The sequence below is a fragment of the Sarcophilus harrisii genome, chromosome 2 (genome assembly GCF_902635505.1).
Source record: "Sarcophilus harrisii chromosome 2, mSarHar1.11, whole genome shotgun sequence".
NCBI classification, from domain to species: Eukaryota; Metazoa; Chordata; class Mammalia; order Dasyuromorphia; family Dasyuridae; genus Sarcophilus; species Sarcophilus harrisii.
Window position 1 is genome coordinate 187,235,960 of NC_045427.1, and position 26,630 is coordinate 187,262,589.

A 26,630-nucleotide genomic window follows, 5' to 3' on the forward strand; every position below is an offset into this window, starting at 1 on the left:
CTAAATCCCCAACATTTTACATGGGAAAAGAGAGACCTAAAAATAGTAAAATGCTCAACCCAGAATGTAGTGGAAATATAGCAAGTATGAGATCCTGGTTCAAATCCAGACCTTTTCATTCAAATTTGATACTTTCTTTTTTGTTGTTGTTGTCTTTTACTTTTTTGTTTTATTAATTTTTAGTTTATTTTAAATATAGATTGTGTTATGAGTTATATTGGGAGAAAAATCAGAGCAAATGGGATAAACCATTACATATATATAAAGTCAACATAGCATGTTTTGATTTACATTCAGTCTTCTTAGTTCTTTCTCTGGTTGCAGATGGCATTTTCTGTTCAAAGTCTATTGGGATTCCTCTGAATTGCTGACCTACTGAAAAGAATTAAGCCTTTCATAGTTGATCATTGTACATTCTTGCTGTTATTGTGTAGAATTCCTGGTTATGCTTGTTTCACTCAGCATCAGTTCATGTAAACCTTTCCAGGTATTTCTGTAATCAGATTGTTTATCATTTTATAGAACAATAATATTCAATTACCTTCATATACCACATAAATTTGAAATTTTTCCTAACACACTAAGTCCTCTATAGTTTACTAGAGAAATCAATTTGTATACATGCAAAAAAATTACTCATATTTTCTTATTCTTCATTCATTTCTTGTTTCTCTTCCTGATTATCCAAATTTCTTTACCATACTATTAGTCTCAACAGCCTTAAAATTCACTTTACTCCTAGACTTATTACAATCTGCTCATGCAGCTCCTAATTTGCTAAGACCTCTCGGGATCTCTGTTTTAAGAAAAAAAGCCAGCCATGTTTTCAGTCCTCTCTGAGTTCCATTCCTGTATTTTCTCTATCAGCCTTCCATGTTTGTAGCTCCCCCTATCAATTCAGTTTCTTTTTAAGTATTGTCTTTTCTAGTAGATTGTAAACTTTTTGAAGCTAAAATCTACTGTTTCTTTTTCTTCCTTGTAATTATATTCTTAACACTCAGCATATTGCTGGCATATAGAAGCATTTAATAAAAGTTTGTTGTATTGATTTTAGACTTGTCATTTTTTAAAAGATAGTATAAGAATAGTTATCCATGTGTCTTTCTATCATCCAACCATCATCTCTTTATTTTTCTATGTATGTATGTATATATTTTTCTACATACCTATCTATCTCTGTTTTTGTCTGGCTTTCACTGAAATGAGAATTCTGTCCAACAAAGTCACCAACAGTTGATCATTCATTTTCTTAAATAAAACCCCCAGTGATGAGGATTCTTGCCTTTCTTGAAGCATATCATTTTATTATTGGATAGCACTACTTGTAGGACCTGTTAGTGCAGATGGAGCATAAACTGGCCTCCCTGCAAGTTCTAATTATTACTTCAAGTTCTACCTTATGGAGCCAAATACAACTGGTCCACACTCCATTTTACAGGTCTATTTTTCACCTTCTTGAGCATAACTTTAAAGCAAACTTTCCCTTTTCCCAAGCAAGTCCATTTTCCGAGATAAACATTTATAGAATGTTTATCTCATATTCAGGTTCTCACCATTTCAATTTTCATTATAAAGGTGAGTATTTTATCATTCTTAAAGTGTGGTATCCCAAAATGATCAAACTACTTCAGTAAATCTGAGAGAAGAGAACTGAAAAAATGTGATATTGATGGTGAAAATAATGAAACTGAATGGCATCAAAGTTCATTTTTGTTGGTTGTGACCTTTGATTCCCAGGACTGCAGAAGAGTCAGCAGTTGGAGAACAGATGAACAGCTGTGGCACTTTTAAATTGACAACCTTTGTGTAAGTCTAGACTTAAGCAATGGAAATGGAAAAGATAAATAGTTACCAAAAATAAATAAAATGGGGACTTCTAGGGGTAGAGCCAAGATGACTGAGATGACATATTTCTCTCTGACCTTCTCTACTACCCTCACAATAATTATGAAATCCAGCTTCTAAATTAGCTCTGAACTGGCAGAATCCACATATATTGGGAGTGCTACAAAGTATCAACAGAAGATAATCTCAACAATCTCCAGAAAAAGTCTGTTTCAATTAGAAGAGGAAGGGAGGTAGCCACCACAACCAGCTGAGTACAAAAGCCAATATAGACAGCACAGAGTCCCAGGTCAGTGCAATCTCAGTGATGGTGAAGACTCCGTGTGGCAGAGAATCTAGCAAAGGAAACAAACAAGAAAAGGAGTGTTTCAATCAGAAACAGGAGGGAGGTAGCCTAACACCCACAGCTAACCATGAACAGCAGTGCAGACAGCCATTCTGCCCTGGTTGCAAGCCAGTAGATCAGCAGAGAAGTTATAAAACATCCAGCACAAACAGAAATGATTAATAGTGAACCCCCAAATGCCAGAATCTCATGGGACCTGGCCATGTCCACTGAAGCACTGACCCAGCATAGCTGCAGCCACTTGGACAACTCCCCCTTACCCCAAAGGCAGACCATAGATAATTTTATGGTGAAAGAGAAGAACAGATTTCAAATGCTGAGGAGACTAAAGGCAGATAGTCTCCAGATGCAGCCCCAAAAGGAGATATAATCTGGTTCCCATCACACAAGGCTCTTCTAGAAGAAATTAAAAAGAATCTTAAAAGAGAACTACAAAAAAAATGGGGAAACGAAATGAAAATTTGCAAGAAGGTCCGGAAAAAGCAACACAGAAACTATCTGAAGAAAATTTATTACAAAATAGACTTAGTGAAATTGAAAAAGCATATAACTCATTAAAAGATAAATTTGATAAAATGGAAAAGAGAAAGCAACTCCCAGAAATACAGAATTTGTGAAATGGAAAAAAAAAAAAAAACATAGATCAAAACAACTAATTTTAAAAAAAAATATTTATTTATTTATTTTTAATTATAATAACGTTTTATTGACAGAACCCATGCCAGGGTAATTTTTTTACAACATTATCCCTTGCACTGACTTCTAAAACAACTCATTTAAAAATTCAATTGGACAAATACAAAAAGAAATTAAAAAAGTAAAGGAAGAAAATTACTTATGAAATTCAGGATTAAAGAAATGGAAATGAATGACTCAAAGATACAAGAAGAATCATTCAAACACAAACCAAAAAAAGTGGAAAAAAAAGAAAAAATATAAAATACCTAACTGGGAAAACAACTAACCTGGATAATAGATCTAGGAGAGGCAATCTAAGGATTATTGAACTACCTGAAATACATGATGAAAAAAAGAGCCTAGACACTATCTTTCAGGAAATCATCTAAGAGAACTGCCTGGATATCAAAGGAACAGAAGGTAAAAGGACCATTGAAAGAATTCCCTGAATGCCTCCTGAAAGAGACCCCAAAATTAAAATCCCAAGTAATATTATGGCTAAATTTGAGAATGATTGGACCAAGGAAAAATATTACAAGAATCCAGAAAGAAACAATTCAAATATTAAGGAGCTACTATAAAGAATACTCAGATCTAGCAGCTTCCACTCTAAAGGATCAAAGGGCCTGGAATCTGATATTGCAAAAAGTGAAAGAATTTGGAATGCAGCCAAGAATCAATTACCCTGCTAAACTGAGCATTTTCTTTCAGGGAACAAGATGGACATTCAATGAAACTGGTGAATTCCATTTATTTTAATGAAAAGACCGGATCTAAACAAAAAAAATTGACCTCAAAATATAGAATTCAAGAGAAGTATAAAAGGATATAAAGACAAAAAAACTCTTGAGAACTGTATTTCTGTTATAGGTATAAACTGAGAGTACATGTAAAAACTGATTTTGCTCTTATTATATATATATAAAACCTAGAGATGGAAAAGGGATTGGAACAGAAAAAAAGGGGAAAGTAGATGTAAAATTAGGGGAAATTACATCTCAGGAAGAGGAAAAGAAAACATATTGTAACTGAGGGAAAGAAGGGATAGTGATGAATATTGTGTACATCTTACTCTCATCAGATTTGACCCAAAGAAAGAATATTAAATATATTTGGTTTCACTGAGAAACATCTCTCATCTTATAGAAAAGTGGGAGGGAAAAGGGAAAAAGGGAAGGGGTAGGCTAAATAGAAGGGAAAACAGAAATAGTAAGGGGAAAGTATAAGAAGAGGAAGAACTACTTGAGGCAAGTAGTGCTCATAAGTAAAATACTGGGGAGGAGGGAAAGGGGAAAATGAAAGAGAAAAGTATAAATTGAGGTTAATAAGATGGCAGTAAATACAGGATTAGTAGTTTTAACTGTAAATGTGAATGGGGTGAACTTTCTCATAAAATGTAAGCAGATAGCAGACTGGATTAAAAGTCAGAATCCTACACTATATTGTTTACAAGAAGCATATTTAAAGCAGAAGTACATATATGGAGTAAAGGTAAAAGGCTGGAGCACAATCTATTATGCTTCACGTGAAGTAAAAAATGCAGAGGTATTCATCCAGAAGTCAGATCGAGAAAAGCAAAACCTGATCCAATTAAAAGGGATAAGGAAGAAAACTATATCATGCTAAAGGGTACCATAGAGAATAAAGCAATATCATTATTAAACATATATGTACCAAGTGGTGTATCATCTAAATTCCCAACAGAGAAATTGAGAGAGTTGAAAGAAGAAATACACATCAGAACTATAATAGTGGGACATCTCAGCATTGCTCTTTCAGAACTAGATAAATCACACCACAAAATAAGAAAGAAATTTGAGAGGTAAATAGAATACTAGAAAAACTAGATATGATGGATCTTTAGAGAAAATTGAATGGAAACAGAAAGGAGTATATTTTCTTCTCAGCAGTACATGGAATCTATACAAAAATTGACCATATATTAGGACATAAAGATCTCAAAATCAAATTCAGGAAGACTGAAATATTAAATGCATTTTTCTCAGATCATGATTCAATAAAAATTATATTCAATAAAGGGCGAGAAGAAAATAGACCAAAAAGAAATTGGAAACTAAATAATCTCATCCTAAAGAATGAGTGGGTTAAACAGCAAATCCTAGACATTTTCAATAATTTCATCTAAGAGAATTACAATAATAAGACAACATACCAAAATTTGTGGGATGCAGACAAATCGGTAATAAGGGGAAATTTTATATCTTTAGATGGTTACTTGCATAAAATAGAGAAAGAGAGGATCAATAATTTGAGCTTGCAACTAAAAAAAAGCTAGAAAAAGAACAAATTAAAAACCCCCAATCAAATGCCAAACTTGAAATTCTAAAAAATTAAAGGAGAGATCAATAAAATTGAAACTAAATAAACTATTGAATTAATAAATAAAACTAAGAATTGGTTTTATATGGTGTTCTCTTCTTTTATATAATATAATATGATCATTCTCTCTGGAAGCAGGTTTCTTGGGGAGGTTCTCTGGAGGCAGCCTTAGTTTCAGTTTAGTTAATAGTAATAATCACTTCCAATGAAGCTAGCTGATAAAATCCAAATGTTTATTTTCTCCTTCCAAGTCTTGTCTCTTTCCTTAGACCCAGTTAGCTTTCTTAGAGGCCTCTCTCCCTCCTTGGTTCCAAGAGCTCTTGCAGCTTGTCTTTTACCTCTGCCAGCTTCTGCCTCTAGCTCAACTCCGACTCCTGGCAATGTTCCAAACTGACTGACCGACTGACTGACTGAAGCTCTTTTTATGCTCTTTTAAAGGTGTAAACTCAAAGGTTGAATCCTCCTCTGAGAGTCGGATTACGGGAGGTGTGAATTTGGCTATCTCAAACTGAACACTGAAATCTCCCAAACATGTGAACTAATGTGTGAGCTAATGTGTGAACTCTCAAAGGTGTTAACTTAAGCATTGTTTCTCTCAATTCCATTGAGTTATCACCTTGTTTCAAGTTCTGGCTCATAACAATTTTAGGAAAAAAAACAACAAAATAGATAAAGCTTTAGTTTATTTGATTAGAAAAAGGAAGAAGAAAATCAAATTGTTAGTTTCAAAAATGAAAAGGGATAACTATCCACTAATGAAGAGAATATTAGAGTAATTATCAGGAGATACTTTGCCCAACTTTATGCCAATAAATTTGACACCCTAAGTAAAATGGAGGAATACCTACAAAAATATAGATAGCTCAGATTAAGGGACGAGGAAATAAATTACTTACATAGTCCCATTTTAGGAAAAGAAATAGAACAAGCTATTAACCAACTCTCTTAAGAAAAAATCCTCAGGACCAGATAGATTTACATGTGAATTCTACCAAACATTTAAGAACAATTAATTCCAATGCTATATAAACTATACAAAAAAGGGAATGAAGGAGTCCTACCAAATTCCTTTTATGACACAGACATGATACTGATACTTCAACCAAGAAGAACGAAAACAGAGAAAGAAAATTATAGACCAATCTCCCTAATGAATATTGATGCAAAATCCTTAAATAAAATATTAGTAAAGAGATTACAGATAATCATACCCAGTGTAATACAACACGACTAAGAAGAATTTATACCAGGAATGCAGGACTGGCTCAATATTAGGAAAAATATAAGCATATTTGACTATATCAATAATCAAATTAACTAAAATCATATTATTATCTCAATAGATGCAGAAAAAAGTATTTGATAAAGTCTAACATCCATTCCTATTAAAAACACTAGAGAGTATAGGAATAAATGGACTTTTCCATAAAATAGTCAGAAGCATATATTTAAAACCATCAGCAAGCATCATATATAATGGGGATAAAGAAGAACCATTCCCAACAAGATCTGGGGTGAAACAAGTTTGCTCACTATCACCATTGCTATTCAACATTGTATTAGAAATGCTAGCCTTAAAACCAAATTATCACTGTTTACTGATGATATGATGGTATACTTAGAGAACCCCAGAGATTCTACTAAAAAGCTATTAGAAATAATCCACACCTTTAGCAAAGTTGCAGAATACAAAATAAACCCACATAAGTCATCAGATTCTTATATATCACTAAGAAAATCCACCAGTTAGAGTTACAAAGGGAAATTCCATTTAGAGTAATTACCAATAGTGTAAAATATTTAGGAATCTATCTTCCAAGGGAAAATCAGAAACTATATGAGCAAAACTACAAAACACTTTCCACACAAATTAAGTCTGATCTAACCAGTTGGGAAAATATTAAATGCTCTTGGATAGGGTGAGCAAATGTAATAAAGATGACAATGCTACCTAAACTAATCTGTTTAGCAACATATCAATCAGACTCCCAAAAAACTATTTTAATTACATAGAAAAAAATAACAACAATGTTTATATGGAAAAACAAAAGATCAAGAATTTCAAGGAAACTAATGAAAAAAAAAAAAAAAAACAATCAAATAAAGGTGGCCTAGCTGTGTCTGATCTAAAACTATCTTTTAAAGCAAGGGTCACCAAAACCATTTGGGATTGACTAAGATATACTAGTTGATCAGTGGAATACATTAAGTTCACAGGACAAAATATTCAATAACGATAGCAATCTAGTATTTGACAAATCCAAAGACGCAAGCTTTTGGGATAAGAATTCATTGTTTGACAAAAATTGCTGGGAAAATTTGAAATGTGTATGGCAGAAACTAGGCATACTTTACACTGTACAACAAGATAAGATCAAAATGGGTTCATGACCTAGGCATAAAGAATAAATAAATTAGAAGAACATAGGATTGTTTACCTCTCAGATCTTTGGAGGAGGAAGGAATTTGTGACCAAAGAAGAACTAGAGATCATTATTGATCACAAAACAGAACATTTCCATTATATTAAGTTTAAAAGCTTTTGTACAAATAAAACTAATGCAGACAGGATTAGAAGGGAAGTAATAAATTGGGAAAACATTTTCACAGATAAAGATTTTGATAAAGGCATCATCTTCAAAATATATAGATAATTGACTCTAATTTATAAGAAATCAAGCTATTCTCTAATTAACACATAGTCAAAGGATATGAACAGTCAATTTTCAGATAAAGAAATTGAAACTATTTATAGTCATATGAAAAGGTGTTCCAAATCATTACTGTTCAGAGAAATACAAATTAAGACAACTCTGAGATAATACTACACAGCTGTCAGATTGGCTAAGATGACAGGAAAAGATAATGATGAATATTGGAGGGGATGTGGGAAAACTGGGACACTGATGCATTGTTGGTGCAATTGTGTGGATCCAACCATTCTGGAGAGCAATTTGGAACTATACTCAAAAAGCTATAACTGTGCATACCCTTTGATCCAGCAGTGTTACTATTGGATTTATATCACAAAGAGATATTAAAGAAGAGAAAGGGACTCATGTGCAAAAAATGTTTCTGTTAGCCCTTTTGGTAGTGACTAGAAACTGGAAATTGAAGGGTTACTCACCAAGAGAATGGCTGAATATATTGTGGTATATGAATATTATGGAATATTATTATTCTATAAGGAATGACTAGCAGGATGAATACAGAGAGGCTTGGAGAGACATACATGAACTGATGCTAAGTGAAATGAGCAGAACTAGCAGATTATTATATACTTCAACAATACTACATGATGATCAATTCTGATGAAAGTGTCTCTGTTCAATAATGAGAGGATCCAAATCAGTTCCAATTGATCTGTAATGAACAAAACTAGTTACACCCAGAGAAAGAACCCTGGGAAATGAGTATGGACTACAACATAACATTTCCATTCTTTCTGTTATTGTTTGTGCATTTTTGCTTTTTCTTCTCAGGTTATTTTTACCTTCTTTCTAAATCTTATCTTTCTTAGTGCAACAAGATAATTGTATAAATATGTACACACATATTGTATTTAACACATACTTTTACATATTTAACATGTGTGGGACTGCCTGCCATCTAGGAGAGGGGATGGAGGGAAGGAGGGGAAAAGTTGAAACAGAAGATTTTTCAAGGGCCAATGTTGAAAAATTACCCATGCATATGTTTTGTATATAAAAAGGTATAATAAAAAATAAAAAAAAGAGTTGAAGAAGGATAAGGATTTTAAGAATCTTGTAATTTAAATATCTCAAAAAGATGCTTCATATGGACAGTTCAATCTAACATGTATATGTGTGTAAGTATGTATGTGAAGTTGTATGAGAGAACTAAATGAACATACTCTGTACATTGTCAATATTCAGCTGGTCCTGAAATAGTTATTTTTAAAAAATATGTTATATATTTTTCTCATCATGTACATATATTAATTTCTAAATACACATTTCTTTGTTAATCATGTTGGGAGAGAAATATCAGAACAAAAGATGAAAACTTTGACAGAGAAAAAAAGAAAAAAAGTGAACATTGCATGTGTTGATTTACATTCAATCTACATAGTTGTGTCTTTTGAGACAGGTGAAATTTATTTTCTATTTTCTACTCCCAGTTTATTAGTGTTGCTTTGAATCATTGAAGATCTGAGAAGAACCAACTCTTGCATAGTTGATCATTACACAATTTTGCTGTTACTGTATACATTGTATTCCAGATTCTCCTTGTTTCATTCAGGATCAGTTCATGTAATTATTTTTAATCCTATCTAAAATCAGCTTGTTCATTTTTATAGAACTATAATAATATTCCATTATCTTCATATGCCACCACTTGCTCAGCCATTACCCAGCTAATGACCATCTACACATTTTTCAATTGTTTCCTACCACAAAAAGGCCTGCTACAAACACTTTTGCACATGTGAATCATTTACTCTCTTTTATGATTTTCTTGCAATAAGACCCAATAGTAGGTGAAAAGGTACACAGAGATTTATAGTCCTTTGGACATAGTTCCAAATTGCTATGCAGAATGGTTGGATCATTTCACAACTCTACCAGGAGTGCATTAGTGTCCCAGTTTTCCTGCAACCCATTCAACATTTATCATTATTTTTTCCTGTCATCTTAGCCAATCTGAGATGTATGAATTGGTACTTCAAAGTTGTAATTTCTCTAATCAGTAGTGATTTAGAGCATTTCTTCATGTAGCTATATATGGTTTTAATTTCATTATCTGAAAAATTTCTGATCATATCCTTTGACCATTTATCAGTTGGACAATGATTGGTATTCTTACAAATTTGATGCAATATTTTATATTTTATAAATGAGGCTTTTATTGGAAATACTGGTTGAAAAAAAAATTCCTAACTTTTTACTCCCCCTTTAATCTTGTTTCTGTTGGTTTGGTTTGTGTCAAACCTTTTTAATTTGATGTAATCATAGTTGTCTATTTTGCATTTTATAATGTTCTCTAGTTCTTCTTTGATCATTATTTTTTCTATTCTCTAAAGATCCTACAGGTAACTTATTCCTTGCTATCCTAATTTGTTTATATCACACTTTTGCCCAAATCATGCAGCCATTTTGACTTTATTTTAGTATGGAGCGTGAGAGGTAGGTCTGTGCTGAGTTTCTGACATATTATTTTTCAGTTTTCCCATAATTTTGTGAAATACCAAATTTTTATCTTAAAAGCTAGAATTTGGGGGCTTATCAAATACTAGATTTCTATAATTTTTGATTATTATGTCATGTTTATCTACTCTATTCCATTTATCTATGATTCTATTTCTTAGCGAGGAACAAATTGTTTTGAGGATTGCTGCTTTGAGAATTGCTTGAAGACAAAGTTTTAGATCTAGTCCTTGTTAGGCCATCATGGTTTGTATTTTTTAAAATTAATTCCATCACTTGTATGTGCAAGAATGTTTGTGGCAAACCTGTTTGTATTGGTCAGAAACTGGAAACAGAATGGATACCCATCAATTGGAGAATGGCTGAATAAATTGTGTATGAATATTATGGAATATTATTGTTCTGTAAGAAATGACCAGCAGGATGATTTCAGAAATGCCTGGAGACTTGCATGAACTGATGCTGAGTGAATTCATGAGCAGGACCAGGAGATTATTATATACTTCAACAACAATACTATATGATGATCAATTCTGATGGACGTGGCCCTCTTCAACAATGTGATGAACTAAATCAATTCCACTAGAGCAATAATGAATTGAACCAGCTACACTCAGAGAAAGAACTCTGGGAGATGACTATGAACCACTACATAGAATTCCCAGTCTTTCTATTTTTGTCCACCTGTGTTTTTGATTTCCTTCACAGGTTAATTGTACACTATTTCAATTCTATTCTTTTAGTAAACTAAAATAACTGTATGGACATGTATACATATATTGTATTTAACTTATACTTTAACATAGTTTACATGTATTGGTCAACCTGCCATCTGGGGTAGGAGGTGTGAGGAAGGAGGGGAAAAATTGGAACAAAAGGTTTTGCAATTATCAATTCTGAAAAATTACCCATGCATATCTTGTAAATAAAAAGCTATAATAAAAAATTAATTCCATCAATATTCATGCTCTTTTGTTTTTCCAGATGAATTTTATTATTATTTTTCTAATTCTACAAAATAATTTTTAGCATTTTGATTGATATGGTACTGAACAGGTAGACTAATTTAGGCGAAATCATGATCTTTATTATATTAACTCAGCCTACCCATGAGCAATAGAAATTTTTCCAGCTGTTTAGATCTGACTTTATTTGTATGAAATGTGTTTTGTAATTGTGTTCATGTAGTTCTTGGATTTTTTTGTCAGGTAGATTCCCAAATATTTTATTTTGTCTACAGATATTTTAAATGGAATTTCTATTTTTATCTCTTGATGCTAGGCTATATTAGTATTATATTGAAATGATGGTGGATAATATGAGTTTATTTCATATCCTGCAACTTCGCTAAAGCTTTCAATTGTTTCCAGTAGGTTTTTGTATAATTTTCTAAGACCCTCTAAGTATATTATCATATTTTCTGCAAAGATTTATAGTTCTGTCTCCTAATTGCTAATCCTGATTGTTTTAATTTCTTTTTTTTCTTTTCTTATTTCTGAAGCCAACATTTCTGGCACAATATTGAATAATAGTGATGATAACAGGAATCCTTGTTTCACCCTTGATCTTATTGGGAATATTTCCAACTTCTCTCTATTACAAATAATACTTGCTGACATATCATATGGTTGATGATGGCAATAGTTTTTCTGATACTGAATCAGCCCTTCATGCCTGGTACACATCTCGCTTAGTCATAATGTATTATCCTGCTGATAAATTCTTGTAATCTCTTTGCTAATATGTTATTTAAAATTTTGCATCAATATTCATTGGGGAGATTAATTTTCTTTTTCTCTGTTTTAGGTATCAGTATCATTTATATCATAGAAGGAATTTGGCAGGACTCTTTTACCTATTTTTCCAAATAATTTATATAACATTGGAATTAATTGTTTTTTAAATGTTTAATAGAATTCATTTGTAAATCTATCTAGCCCTGGAAATTTTTTCTTAGGGAGTTCATCAATAGCTTATTCAATTTCTTTTTCTAAAGTGGGACAATTTAAACAATTTATTTCCTCCTTTATTCATCTAGGCAATCTCTATTTTTTGTAAATACTCATACATTTCAATTAGATACTCAGTTGTTTTTGCATACAACTGGACAAAATAGTTCCTAATTATTGCTTTAATTTCTTTGACATTGGTGGTAAGTTCACCCTTTTCATTTTTGATGCTGGTAATTTTTTTTTCCTTTTCTTCTAATCAAATTAACTAAAGGTTTATATACATTTTATATTTTTTTCATAAAACCAACTCTTACTTTTATTATTATTTCCATAGTTTTCTTAGTTTTAATTTTATTAATTTCTTTTTTGAGTTTCTAATGCTAATTTGGCATTTAATTTGGTATTTTTAATTTTTCTTATCTTTTTTTAGTTTGTTTCCAAATTCATTCTTTTTCTCTATTTTATTTATGTAGCTAGTTAGAAATATAAAATTTTCCCTAAGATCTTATTTGGCTGCATCCCATAGTTTTTTTGCATATTTTCTCATATATTATCATTATGGCTTATTTCTATGATTTGTTCTTTGATTCATTCATTTTTTAGAATTAGGTTGTTTTATTTTTGATTGTTTTATTACTCTACCTTTCCCTGGCCTTTTATTGAATATAATTTTTATTACATTACAGTCTTAAAAGGAAGAATTTTCTATGTCTACTTTTTTGCATTTGATTGTGAGGTTTTTATGCCCTATTTTATGCCCTATTACATGGTCAATTATTTTTGTAGGTGCCATGTACTGCTGAGAAAAAAAAGTATATTTCTTTCTGTCCCTATTCAAAAATCTCTAGAGGTCTACTATATTTATCTAGTTTCTCTGGTTTATCTTGTTGTTAGATATATCTAATTCTGAAAGAGGGAAGGTGAGGTCCCCCACTAATAATTATGTTATCTATTTTTTCCTGTAACTGACTTAACTTCTCTAAGAATTGTATGCTTGACTATGTGGTGCATGTATATTTGGGATCAATACTGCTTCATTGTCTATTGTACCCTTTACAAAGATGTTTCTTGTTTACTTCCTTATCTCTTTTTAATTAGATCTATTTGTACTCTTGCTTTATCTGAAATCAGAATTGCTTCCTCTGCTTTTTTTTTTTTTAACTTCAACTGAAACATAATAAATTTTGTTCCAGCCTTTTGCCTTTACTCTGTATTTGTCTCATGGTATCAAATATGTTTTTTGTAAATAACATATTGTTCATCCCATTCATATCCACAGTTATAATTACCAGCTCTGTATTTTCCTCCATTCTATTTTCTATCTTGTATATAATTTTGTTCTCTCTTTCTATTCTGTTCCTCCTTAGCAGTGTTTTGTTTCTAACTCACCCCACCTTCTACATGTTCTATCTTCTATCATCCCTCCTCCCTTTTCTTACCCCTTTCTCCTAGAATTTTTGCCCTTACTTCTACCCAGCTTCTCCATTTTCTTTTTCTTTTTTCCTATTTCCTTATAGGGTAAGATACATTTCTATACCCAACTGAGTGATTATGCTATTCCCTCTTTAAGCCCAAACCAATAAGATTAAGCTTCAGACAATTTTCATCCCTTTCCTTTTTTACTTCTATTATAAGAGATCTTTTGTGCTTCTATGTGTGATCTAATTTGTCCCATTTTACCTCCTCTTCTCCCAGTATAATCCTTTCCCCATCCCTTACTATTTCTTTGATCATCACATCAAAGTCCATCCATATTCATACACTCTATCTATGAATGCCTCCTTTAAGGGCCCTGATAGCAGATATGGTTCATTAGAGTTACAGATATCATTTTCCCATCTTGCGATATAAACAGTATAATCTTTAAATAATGTATATATATGCATATATACATATATACAAATATGTTTATATATATATATATGAATGCATATATATTTTCTTTTTCCTCTGTTTGAGTCCTTGAATCTCTTGATTTCTGTATTTGAAGATCAAGTTTTCTGTTTAGGTTTGTTTTTTTCAATAGAAATGATTGAAAGTCTTTTTTTTTTTCTTTGAAGATCTATTGCTTCCCCTGAAAGATGATGCTCATTCTCTCTGTGTGAAGACCGCGTATTTTAAAATCAGCCGGAGTCAGGAATTCAGGTTAGGGGAAAATCATCAGTCTTTATTCTCAGTGAAGAAAGATGGGAGGTGGAATGGACAATAGCAATGTGTGTAGCTGAGTCAAGAAGCTAGCTAGACCAGCCGCCACACGACCAGCAGCTAGGAGTATGGAACCCAGGTCAATCTCTCCCAGCTTCTCTTCCTGTCTCTCTCTGCCTCCACCCACCAAAATCGTCATTTCCTATACAACACATCAGGACTTGCACAGAGTGGGAAGGGACCATTCTTTATCCAATCATATATATTAATAGAGTATAGCCCAATTACTATTTAACCTCACGTGCTTGGGACCTCAGTGCATCAACTCAAGCCTCAGCCCATTACATCTCTGGGTAGTTAATTCTTTGTTGTAACCCCAGGTCCTTTGCCTTTTGAAATATGGGCTTTCTGACCCTCTGATCATTTAAGGTAGAAACTCTAAGATCCTGGGTAATCCTGACTGTTGCTCCTTGAAACTTAAATTCTGTTTGGCAGCTTGCAGTAGTTTTTCCTTGAGATTATACTTCTGGGGTTTCCAATGAGATTTTACATTTTCTTCCATTTTTTCATTATTTTAGTTTGTGAGATTGATTGTCAATGTCTTATAGAATGACTAATTACCATTTGTCTATTCTTAGTTTTTAGTGTATGATTTTCTTCAGTTGGTTTTTGTATATCTTTTCCCATTTGATTAATTCTATTTCTCAAAATGTTTTTGACTAATATCAGAATCTCTACAAGATGGTCTTGAAAAGATCTCATAAATGGAAGAATGGGGAAAGAATAATGCAGTGTTGTTCCAGTGTGAGAAGGTACTATGGGTGGGAGGATATTCTAGGGTAAGGAGGCAAGATGTTGAAAAAAATTGAGACTAAAGCTGAGGTATGCTGGAAAATTCTGGAAAGTCAACAGTAGAAGTAAGAAGAGAAAGAAATTAAATGACTTGCTCAGGATCACAACACACAGGAAATAAATACCAAGCTAGAATTCAAATCCAAAATTCATTACTCCAGATTCAATCATCTTTTCAGTAGAAATTCTCATAATATAAAACATTGTAGCACCTGATGTTAACCTTTTCTTTTAAAGTTTTCCATTATTTTTACCCTAATATTATTATACTATTTAAGTCAACAACAAATCATAAATGCTGCATTTCATTAGAAGAATAAACATTTTTCTTTAAATTTATAAACCTAAGCAAAAGATTTTTTTAAGTGTTTTATCTGGTTTATGGCTCACAGAAAAGGCTCACATCTGATTCCACTTTTACCTATCACTAGAGTTATAATTAATTTGATATAATGACTGTGGGATTTTATTTTATTTCATTTTATTTTTACCGTTTAGACAGATTCCTCACTAATACTTAGCAGAAAAGAAACATTACTTTTCTGTTCTGTTTGACAGGACTATAGTTAAAAGTCAGCTGGATCCAATTTATTTTCTACAGTTCTATTACATTGAACATATCTTTGATGTTCCCTCTAACCAGATTTGTTTAGGGAACTTAAATATGTGATATGCAGAGAAAGTAAAGACATTTCTGATTTCACCCCTACTAAAGTGTTTCTTATGTATGGCTGTGGATTCTTAGACTTCATTAGACTTCTGTAAAATAAGATATACGGCAAATATAATATGCTGATTTGTGATCCCATTGCCATTATTTATCATGGAATCCATTTACACATTCCACTTGGTTTATTACCCACATTACTTATAGTTGATGTAAAAATATACATACACACTGTATATGTATACGATGCAATGTGCAATATGCATACACATACATGAAAGGAAAAAGATTGACAGACAGTGGAGAGACAGAGATGGAGAAGCCTTCAGGGGATGAAAAAACTAGGTTTTAAAGTATGATGTTTGCTCACAAGTATTAACTATGATCCTAGGCAAGTCATTTAATCTCTCTGTTCCACAGACAATTAAAAACCTCTTCTCTCACTCTGTCTTGAATATATATGCTGTTGATTAATACAGATTCATTTTAAATGATTTCTTTTTGCTCAAATTATATCAATTAATTTTAATTGACTATTTTGATTTCTTTATGCTATAACATCATCCAAAAAAAATTTTTTTTCTCCTTCAGGAGATCAATCTGGGGAGAAATCATGATGAGGATTAATTGTGGACAATTTGGGAGGAGTTCTCCAATTTCCATCCTCTTTTTCTCCTAATCCACTCATCTAAAATGGAAAAGCCTTGAAACTGATAGATATAATGTCATGCATGATGAACATCAAGGAGACCAATGTCACTAAATAGCTGGATAAGTGGTGAATAGGGGATGAATAAGGTGTATGAAAACTAAAAAAATGTTGGGGGGGAGTAAAGGAATCAAAGTATAGATTCCAATCAGAGGACTTTATATTTGATTTTAAAGTTCATATGGAGTCGCTTGAGTTTATTGAATTGGGTATTTCTATGAACATACCTCTGCTTCAGGAAAAACACTGATAGCTAAGTTAAGTATGGAATATCATGAGGAGAAGAGTGGTAGCCATCAGGCTATTTCAATAGCCTAGGCATGATGTGACCAGACCTTTTAGGATTGGGACTGAGAAGGTTCTTCCTGATTTTTAATCCATTTCCTTACTTTCTTCTGCTTTAGAGGTGAGTTCATCCTATTCATGGTATAATAGTTCATCTCCATTCTGACCTCTTACACTTTTTCTGGTCCTTACCATTTCTTCTCTTACATAACTGTAAGTGAAATTTGGCCTAGGACTAGTGATCTACAATTAAAGTGATATGCAATCTTGATGCTGAGCCCATCAATCAAACGTATTTCCTCCAAAGATGGCTTTGATCTCCTAATTGTCAAATTGTCAAATCCTCATCCTTATTGACCTCTCTGCAGCCTTTGAGTCTGCTTATTACTCTCTTATTCTGTATAGTCTTTTTTCTCTAGGCTTTTCTGAAATTTTTTTCTTCTGAATCCCTTCCTATCACATGATTTCTTCTCCATCTTTTGCGAAATATATTAATATCAGGCAGCTAAATGGTGGAATGGATAGAGGACCATACCTGCATTCAGGAGGATCTGAATTAAAATCTAGCCCCAGATACTTAATATTTAAGTAGCTGTGTGATCCTGGACAAATCATTTAATTCCAATTGCCTTGCAAAAACAAAAAAAGAAATTTTATGAATCTAGGTCATGTCCACAGGTGTCCTTCTGAGCATCTATCCTGGGTTTTTTTCTCTCTTTATCACATTTTTAAATACTGATTTCAATAGCTCCTATGGGTTGAACTGTCATCTTTATATAGATGATTCTTAGATCTATACATCTGGCCTTAGTCTCTCTCCTCTCCTTCAGTCTTACATAACCTTCTGCTTTTTTGGACATCCCTAACTGGAAGTCCTTTAAACATCTTAAATGTGAGATGTTAAAAACAAAAATTATGTTATTAAAGAAAGCAAAGAAACAAAATGCTCTTCTGAATGTTCCTATTACTGTTGAGGATAGGATCATCTCAGTAACTCATTGCAACTTCAATATCCTTCTTGATTCTTTGTATTCATCTTACATAACTAATGTTTAGGTATAACCTATTCCCATCTTTCATCTCCTATATGTGGTAGCTAAGAAATCTTGTTTGAGCCAGACAGTGGACTTTTGATCCTTGAGCTCTTTATTTTTGTTTGCTTACAATATTTTTTTCTTTGACAGAACCTCTGGGTTTCCTAGGACTTTTCATTTTTTTTAAATAATTAAATGATTTGTAGATTCTTTCTTGGCCTCTTGCCTTCCTTTCCCTCCCTTCCTTCCTTTCCCATCCTTTTCCTTTTATAACTTTCTGTTTTCAAATTTATAAATTTTACCTAAAAAATGAAATTGGTGAAAAATGTGAAAACAAGCTCCTATTAATAAAAAGCATATAAATCAATTTATCTTTAATCTGACATTAGGTTTAATTTAGTACAAGTGAATCAACTAATATACAATTGATAATTTTCTTCCTAGAGAAAGGTTTCTACTAAATTAATCTTTCTACCAAACTACAGTCTTGTATTTATAATTATTCTGAGATAGAAATGCTCAACATAGTTAAATTCCTCTCCCATTATGTCCTCCACTATGTATAAACTTTCTTTTCTCTTCAGTTCTACCTATAAAGACTTTTCTAAGAATATCAACAAAAGAATTTATGTCTCAAATGAGTATGTTGGTTATATACAAATGCAAGAAAAGAGAGAAAAAACCAGTCAAAATGAATAACTCAATCCTGAGAGAAACTATGGAAGTATGTTACCTTAGAGGCCTCCAATTTAATACTAGGGTTATTTCTCTACAGGAGAACCTTTAATGTAGTACTCAATTTGTAACCCCCATGAAGCTAGTTATTATGTAAGGGGTGGGGGAACAGGAGCCTTTTGTGGCAAAATGTCAAGTTGATCAAACGTTTACTGAAGAGACAGACAGTTACCATACATTTTTTGCAACTTTCCCTGACTTTTAGTAGCTCACTGTTCTTATCTTAATAGGGTTGCATATAGCTTGCTGACCTGTTCAGAATGATTTTGGATAGCATAATTCAAATAATTTTCCTTCAAAGAACGAGTGTAGCTTATTGTTTTCAGTAGCCTTATGATCCATATCAGTTCACTAACTCACATAATCCTTCATGAGAGACAATGTGATTTAAGAAAATAAGGAAAGGAGGCAATCATTTTCAACTAGAGCTACCTAATCAGGGAGTTCAGACAAGTGAATAAAACCTTATGGATTGAATCAACAAAAGCATCCAATAGATCTGATAGATTTAGGATGAGTGACCTTCTTTAGCATTAATCAGTCCCAAAATGAACAAGCTATTTGTACAGCTGGTGCTAGTATTAACAAGCTCCTGGGATAATTCCAACCCACACTGATGTCTCCTTTACCTGAATTAATCCAGTGCTTCTAACATATTCTCCAATGTCCAACACTTGATTATATACTATTCTTTCTCTATCCCATATAAGCCAGTCTGGATCAGAAGGTGCAAAGCAGCCTGGATTAGTCTTAGCAGCAACTATACTATAAACTTATAGTATATAAAGTATGTAAATTTTATATACTATAATCAGAAAGTGATGTTAATATCAGAGCAGAAACAGTCAACATGTCATTGCTGATGAAGCACATAGCAAAATGATGATCTGTGGATGATGATAAAGACAGAATCATGTGATGACACAACAAAAAAGGGGAAATGAGGGCATACATAATCTCCCTTTGAAACTTCAGGACAAAAGAAGATAACCACAGAAGGCTAGATGGAGCAGATGTACTAGTAGCAGTTTATAACTGATTCCTGTCAGGTGCTATAGCAAGATAGACAAACAACTGATGGAATATTCAATTTATAGACACATTGTCCTACCATGACAGACCAATGCATAGAAAATTGGGTAGAAAAAGGCAATAATTCAGTTATATAGAGAGATAGAAACAGATGCCACCAGTTCTTGTTCCTTAGTCATTCTGGAGGACTACGAACAAGAATTGAGCTCAAACATAGCAGAGCAAATATGCAGCTTAAGGCAGAATTTGTGACAAATTTCAAAACCTTTTGGCTTTCTTCTTTTATATACCATTTGTCTATGCTCTGAAAGTAAACAGAACTGTGGCATAGCACAAAAAGGGCAATAAGAAAATAGAGACACTCCTATAAACCTTACTTAGATATTTCCTCCTATTTTCTCTCATATTTTACCTTAAAGCAAAAATTGGCCGGTTTGGCACACATAGAACAGCTGTTTATAAGACAGAGTCCCCATATACACACAAGTACCCTCTCCTCTTTAATTTAGGTGTTGGTGGGAGTGCATAGTTTGTCTCTAATGGACTGTGCACTGCTGTATTGCCTTTACTCTAGCCTTGTTGCAAATTACTCTCATGTTGTCAAATAATAACAGTACTAATTGAGAGAATGAATTCAATCAACAATAGATATGTATTAATTGCCTACTAAGTACATATTCTGGTAGGTGTTAGGGATACATAAAATAGTTTAAAATTTTTTACCTCAAGGAGTTCATTATATCAGGAAAAGTAAAATATGAGCATACATGTAAGTTCATATAAATTTGTCTACATGAAACATATATGTATGCATATATACAAATATGGGGCGATTCCATTAAGTGAGAGTCAAAAGTAGTATGATGTGACAGAAGTAATTTGAATTATTTTGTATAAATTCATTCTTTGCATGACTATGTTGTAAACTCCTTGAGGGAAGTGGACATAGTTCTGCTTTTTTTTTTTATATATATCTCTGCCAGTGCCAGTTACATAACAGGTTTGTAAATAGATGTGGATTTGTTCCTGAATTACTTTAGAACATCTTTAATGATGAACCTCATAGAAGAGGTAAAATGGTCCCTCTGTGAATCATATTATTTAGAATTGAGAGATCTTTGAAGCTCTCAATTCCAATACCCATGATACTTGAGAGCATCTTATTCACTTGATGATGAAATAAAATATGTCTCTCTATCAAATTAATTAACAACTGTGAAGGGAAACATTTTTGATACATGTCCATTCTCTGATGTATCTTGGCAGAAACAGAAAGCCTGAACCACTTTTTAGAAAAACCTCAAGCACAGCCAAAGAAAAGAGATATTTAATATCCATCCTCAACAGTTTTATGGTTGTTGTTTATGGCCTGATTATAGACTGAATAGCACCCTTCCACAATATAATGAAAATAGAAAATCTTTCAGGCATATGCCTAATGGGATTCTTAGCAATCTTGTATGTATGGAATACTGATTCTTGGACAACTTATGGCAAAATTAAAAAGGCCAATGATTGTTGAAGAAAGACTCCCTACTCCCTCTCACCCGATACAGAGATAAGCTATTCTCTTGTTTTGCACAAATTTCTCTAAACCTCAACAAGGGAATATATCTAACAAATCATCCATTCTGAGGGTCATAGAATTTGGAGCTTTATAGAATATAAGAATTTTATGCAACTCCTTTAGTCTATTGATAAGAAACTTGGAGCCTGAAGAGCAGAGGTGACACACCCGAGTCCACACAGATTATACATACCACAAACAGAATAAATCAGAAAACTAAGATTTTAAACCAATTATGCTTTGATGCTAAAATCAGTCTCTTTCCAGTATAAAAGTATTAAAGTATTAAAGATTGAATTCATTTTTCCTACTCAGAATATTACATTTTAAATTGGGCACCAGAAAAATGTTTGCTTAACAAAGGAATCAAGTACTAATGATAGAGGTCATTATGTTGGGATGGAAAATATCCTCAAGGTATCTGGGGCTCAATCTCTAACCTGATTGTTGATGAATTGTGTGACATTGGGCAAATCACTTTCTATTTATTCTTTTGGACTCAGTTTCCTCTTCTGTAAAAGGAGAAGAAATGGATTAAGTAAACTCCAAATACTCATTCTAATTCTAATGTTCTATAATTTTCCTATAATTTATAGGATTTTATAGGACTATATATTTTGTTTCTAGATAAAGGAGGATTTATTCATAAGGATGAGATAAGTTTGTTCATATTAGGAGAAGGAATATAGAACAGCTTTTTTAAAAAAATAACTTTTTTGACAGAACATATGCATGGGTAATTTTTTACAACATTATCCCTTGCACTCACTTTTGTTCCAACTTTTCCCTTCCCTCTCTTTACCCCCTCCCCTAGATGGCAGGCAATTTTAAACATGTTAAATATATTATAGTATATTCGAGATACAATATATGTGAGATAACTATACAGTTTTCTTCTTGCACAAGAAGAATTGGATTCAGAAGATAAAAATAACCTGGGAAGAAAAACAAAAATGCAAGTAGTCCACATTCATTTCCCAGTGTTCCTTCTCTGAGTGTAGCTGATTCTGTCCATCATTGATCAATTGGAATTGAATTAGATGTTCTCTTTGTCGAAGATATCCACTTCCATCAGAATACATCTTCATATAGCATTGTTGTTGAAGTGTATAATGATCTCCTGGTTCTGCTCATTTCACTCAGCATCAGTTCATGTAAGTCTTTCCAAGCCTCTCTGTATTCATCCTGTTGGTCATGTCTTAAAGAACAACAATATTCCTTAGCATTCATATACCACAATTTATCCAACCATTCTCCAGTTGATGGGCATCCATTCATTTTCCAGTTTCTAGCCACTACAAACAGGGCTGCCACAAACATTTTGGCACATACAGGTCCCTTTCCCTTTAGTATCTCTTTGGGATATAAGCCCAGAAACGGTATGCACAGTTTTATAACTTTTTGGGCATAATTCCAAATTGCTCTCCAGAATGGTTGGATTCGTTCACAACTGCACCAACAATGCATCAATGTCCCAGTTTTCCCAAATCCCCTCCAACATTCATCATTATTTTTTCCTGTCATCTTAGCCAATCTGACAGGTGTGCAGTGATATCTCAGAGTTGTCTTAATTTGCATTTCTCTGATCAATAGTGATTTGGAACATCCTTTCATATGAGTAGAAATAGTTTGAATTTCATTATCTGAAAATTGTTCATATCTTTTAACCATTTATCAATTGGAGAATGGCTTGATTTCTTATAAATTAGAGTCAATGCTCTATATATTTTGGAAATGAGGCCTTTATCAGAACCTTTAACTGTGAAGATATTTTCCCAGTTTGTTGCTTCCCTTCTAATCTTGTTTGCATTAGTTTTCTTTGTACAAAGACCTTTTAATTTGATATAATCAAATTTTTCTATTTTGTGATCAATAATGATCTCTAGTTCTTCTTTGGTCACAAATTCCTTCCTCCTCCACAAGTCTGAGAAGTAACCTATCCTATATTCCTCTAATTTATTTATAATCTCATTCTTTATGCCTAAATCATGGACCCATTAGGTTCTTATCTTGGTGTATGGTGTTAAGTATGGGTATATTCAATATAGAACAGCTTAAGGAGGACTATGATTGTTGTTATTAACCAAGGGGCCACATACCTTTTATCCTCTAAAGTGAAACTAATAAAGAGGCTTACATAAATAATACAGCATAAACTCTAAATTTGTGAGATATCCCTTTTCATTGGTTCCTCTCTTTTGAGCTTGTAAACCAGAAGGAATTGTGGCTGACACAATGCAGATCAGTATTACTGAAATGATTTTATTATGTAGGTATTATTAGCTTATAACAACCACTGATTCTTCTATCTTGCTCTAAAAATGTTCTTACAAAAATTTGCAATAAATAAATCATACAAAACTTATTTTTTTTAGCAATCTACCTACTTCTATGGGAACTACAACTGTTATTTCACTGGAATAGAGGATTTATAGGATGGAAATTTACCTATTCTTAGGCAAGCCAAAAATTTCTCTGAATCAAAAAATCTTAGAAAACTGCCTACAAGACTGAGATTACTTGTCCAAAATGACATAGACTACTTATTGGATTTGTTTAGATGACTATCTTGTGATATAAACAAAAATATCAAACATAATTCTATATTAATAAAGAGAAGTTATTTGAAAAATCAAAATATTTTAAAATTCTAACAAAAATCAACCCTTCATAATTTGAGGGGTCATAATATAACTGAAAAGAAATAGAATCTTCCACAAAAATCAAGTCATTATTGAAATATTTGATTTCTGTATGCATATCAAAGGTAAGATGTGAAACCATGTCAACATCTTCAAGACTAGATCTCAATTAATTATTCCATGATAACTTTTAAATATGTCTTGGTGCATCTAAATACCCAATGGAACTACAACTAATCACACATTGCCCTGTTGGTGAGAGTTATGGAGGAATCAACCAATATTGTGAATGTTAGTATCTGGGCTTCTCCCTGTCTCTATCCTACATCCTGTCCCAGGTTTAAAACAAACAACATACCTTACACTTTAATGACTTATTTTATTGGAAATGCAGACATTTAGATTAAAAGTTCATTTAATTCAGGAAACATTCTTAATCTTTGAAACCCATTAAAAAATTAATACAGGGTTTGCATCCACATTAAACTTCCTTTATTTTTTCTCAATGTCCCAGTTTTTATTCTGAGAATTAATTATTCTATTAATATAAATATTAATATATTTATTTTAAATAAATTATTTATTTTTATTATAAATATTATTTATTTTTTATTTTATTTTTTCAAGTACATGTAAAGAATTTTCAACATTCACTTTTGTAATTTTGAGTTCCAAATTTTTTCTCCCTTCCTCTCTTACTTTTCCCCTCACCCAAACAGTGAGCAATCTGATATAGATTATACAGGTGTAATCATTTAAAATATTTTCATATTTGTCACTACATTAAACTTTCAATAAAAATCAAGTTGTAGTCTCTATCTGTAGGAGCCTCCCTCACTTTCTTTTAGTGCCTTGGGAATTCCAATATGTGACTGATCCATCTGTTGCCTTTCTCTTCTATGTGTGACTATTTGATTTATTTTCCAGTGATCTACTTCCTAGGAAATGTCTTAAATAGTAGTTCTCTAGTGAAGGACAATATTGGTAACCTGAAAGTGCTACATACATCATACTGCCCTGTACATGGGCAAAGTTAAACAAAAATTTGCCAAAACTGTATTAACTATCTTGTATCTTGTATGTGCAAGCTCTTTCATTAAAAACAGAAAAGTATAAGATATAAAAATATATGTCATATTCCCAGCCCTCAAGCTGCTTATGATGAAACTCCCAACCCCAAGTCAAAGTAATACTTTCCTACAACTTAAAGAGAGGTGACCTTAGAGCTAAGAGACTCAAGTTCAAGTCCTTCTGTTGACAACCATTTATTGTCAGATTTGGGGCAAGCCACTTGACTTCTCAGTGCCATAGACAACCCTATAGGTATTCTGCCATGGTATTTTCTAAAATACTTATAACACAAATTAGAATATGTTAAGTCTGAAGAAATAATTTTGTTATTCACTATTTCATACTATTCATGACTACATGGATCACTCCAGGACCTTCTATCCTCCATTATCTCCTGAAGTCTGTATAAGCTCATGTTTTAGTTTACATGACACTATTTATACATCTTATCCTCTGCCATCCCTTTCTCTGTTTGCTTTCAGTATTTTCCAATATCAGGGTTTTTTCCAATGAGTCTTGTCTTCTCATTATGTAGCCAAAGTATTTAGACTTTAATTTCCTATTGTCTTCTCTGGAACAATTTAAAAGCTTCAATTCTACAGTGACTAACAAGAAATGATAGGGAAAAGATTACTTCTGATTGGAGGGAATCCAGTGAAATGTCAAGTAAGGAATAGTACCCGAATTGAAAATTACACAATGTTAAATATTTTTTAAAAATGTAATATGTTAAGATTTTAGGGAATATTGTAGAAGTTTATATGAGTGCAAAAATACATTTGTATTTCTGCATTGGAGTCTCACTCAGTTCCAAGTTCTGGAAAACCTTTGGCAGACAAAGGAGTTGAGAATGAGTCCTATATGTGGGATTGTTTTTATTTGTTTTTGAAATGGAAGATTAAATTTTAATTCCTTCTTTGATAATCTATTTCATCTAGCTTTGGGATTCCATGAAATTTTCTAGCTTTATGACGCTGGGCAAGTTGCTTTACCTTTATTGATCTTCATTTTATCATCTGCAAAATGGGTATAATTATACTCATTCCTCAAAAAACTCTTCAGAGTGAAGTTCTTTGTAAATTATAAATACAACTATGAAGTTATTATAACTAAGAAACTGGGGCAATGATATTCTAACCTCTAATTATTTATATTGATAAGAAGCCTTGTTTCTAACAGGCTATGCATCTATATTTCTGATGAATAATACTTGTCCTTTTGACTTCTGTTGGTTTGTGGATAGATTGTTAATGACTCTGTGATTTATATCAAATAATTGTTTTGAATTTAATTTTAATTGCTAATTTATATTGAAAATATTGTGAAGGTTGGGGAAAGAAGGGAAGAAATCAAGCACTTAAAAGGAAAAAAAATCACAAGTGCCATTGTGGGTCCTAAATATCACTAACAACCTTGTTTTCATGATAATGCTATCCTTTAATATAATATTGAAAAAATCCAAAGAGATATGCATTGGGAACTGAAAAAGGGCACCATGTTTGATGAATATTTTACACAACAAAAAAATGGTTAGATTTGTGCTGTTTACCATTTTTTCTTTT